Here is a 2035-nt window from a genome sequence, read left to right on the forward strand (position 1 = left end):
AAACCCATTCAAACCATATACAAGATCACTTCAAGCAATCCATACAATATTTCCAACAACCCAAATATTGTTCCATCTTACCGAAATTGTCTCCAAGCCCAAGAACCACACCAAACACATTCTTTTCTTCCAAATTCATAATTTACAACATTAATCCACACATTAACAATACAATTCTCCTAACTACAAAAATTACATAAAATTCGCATAAATTTCCAAATCATCCCATAACCAACATAACATTATTCTAAGTCGTTAAACTTGCATTTCTCATTATAAAATCCATGACGACAACAACTAAAACGCTAACGACGATTTGTTAATTCACAACTACACTAAGGGGGCCTATTCGGCCAACACCACTTTCACTCACAAAAATTATTTTCATTCTTTTCTTCACTCTACAACCATCAAGACATGCTAATTAGAATTTATTCATTACCTTTAACACAATATACATACACACGGCCAAACCCATATATACAACCTCAACTCCAACTTAATTTCTATCATAAATTTCTTCCTTTTTATCATGCTACAACACATATGAACCATTCATAACACATGAAACAAGATTAAAACTCACCTTTCTTCTTCAACTTCTCACTTGTCTAAAGTTGGCCAAGGATGAAAACGGATAATCTATCGCTTCCAACAACACTTCCACGTTAATGAGCACCCTTGAATTAGCAAGTTTGCTTGAAGAATTTATTTTTTTGGAATCAATTTTTGGACTTGAATTTTTGGGGGTTATAAGCCGTGCATGGCTTTCTCCTTCTCCTCCAAGTTTTTCTTGAGTTTTCTAGAATAAAAGTGAGGAAGATGACTTATTAGTCATCTTCTAAATTGCTATATAAAATAAATCCATGTGGCCATGGCCCACAAGCAATGGCCGGCCACCTTGCCCCTATTGTTTTTTTTTTTTTTTTTCCATTTGTTGAATTTTCAACTTTCCAAAAATAGAGGACTTACTAAAAATGGAATATAACTCCAATGTTTCCTTAACATTTTCATATCATTAAAATCATACACCGCTCGAGCCTCTAAAACAATTAAAAGTCTCTCGGGATAGTCTCGTCCCTAACTTATCGTAATTCACTCATGTTATCCCGTTGTTCAAAATACGGGATATAACAGAGACGAAGTAGAGAATTTTAGTTATTTTATAGGCATGAGTTGTGTATGATTTTATTGGCATGGAAGCATTAAGGAAACATTTGGGGTTGAATTTTATTTTTGGAAAGCTTTTATGCATGAAAAAGGAACAAAAAAAATATAGTTATAAGGGGCCATGTGGCCGGCCACCTTGGGGTGGGCCATGGCCATATGGATGGCCATAATATGTAAGATAAAAGATGACTTGGTCATCTTATTCTTCATCCTTTCACTTGAAAGAAAAATCAAGAAACTTTGAGAAAAGAGAGGAGAAGAGATACGGCCAAGCATGGCCAAAAATTGGCCATGAGATTTTGATGAAGAAAAATTATTTTCTTCCATGTTTTCCACTCTTTGGAAGGTGCTAAACAACATGAAGTATTTGTTGAATCAAGTAAAGCTCTTATTCTAGCCACGCACTTGCCTTGGCCCAGAATGAAGAAGGAGAAGGAAGAAGGTGAGTCCTAATCTTCTTTTCATGTGTTATAGATGGTTTATATGTGTTGTAGTATGCTAGAATGGGTGAAATTCATGAAAGAGTTGCATGTGAAGTTGAGGCCGAGAAGTTGGCGTTTGGCCGTGCAAGTATGGGTTGTGCCAAAAGCTATGTATTAATTCTAATTAGCATGTATTGAATGTCGTAGTGTGAAGAAAAGAACGAAGATCATCCTTGTGTGGGTGTTTGATGTTGGCCGAATGGTTCCCCTTTAGTATGGTGGTGAATGAGCGAATCGTCGTTAATATTTTCGTTATCGTCGTTATGGATTTTATGAGGAGAATATAAGTTTGATAATTCAAAGTAATGTTATGTTAGTCGAGAGATGATTTGGAAGTTTATGTGAACTTTATGTGATTTATGTAGTTATGAGAATTGCCTTGT

The sequence above is a fragment of the Lycium ferocissimum genome, unplaced genomic scaffold (assembly GCF_029784015.1).
Source record: "Lycium ferocissimum isolate CSIRO_LF1 unplaced genomic scaffold, AGI_CSIRO_Lferr_CH_V1 ctg12750, whole genome shotgun sequence".
NCBI classification, from domain to species: domain Eukaryota; kingdom Viridiplantae; phylum Streptophyta; class Magnoliopsida; order Solanales; family Solanaceae; genus Lycium; species Lycium ferocissimum.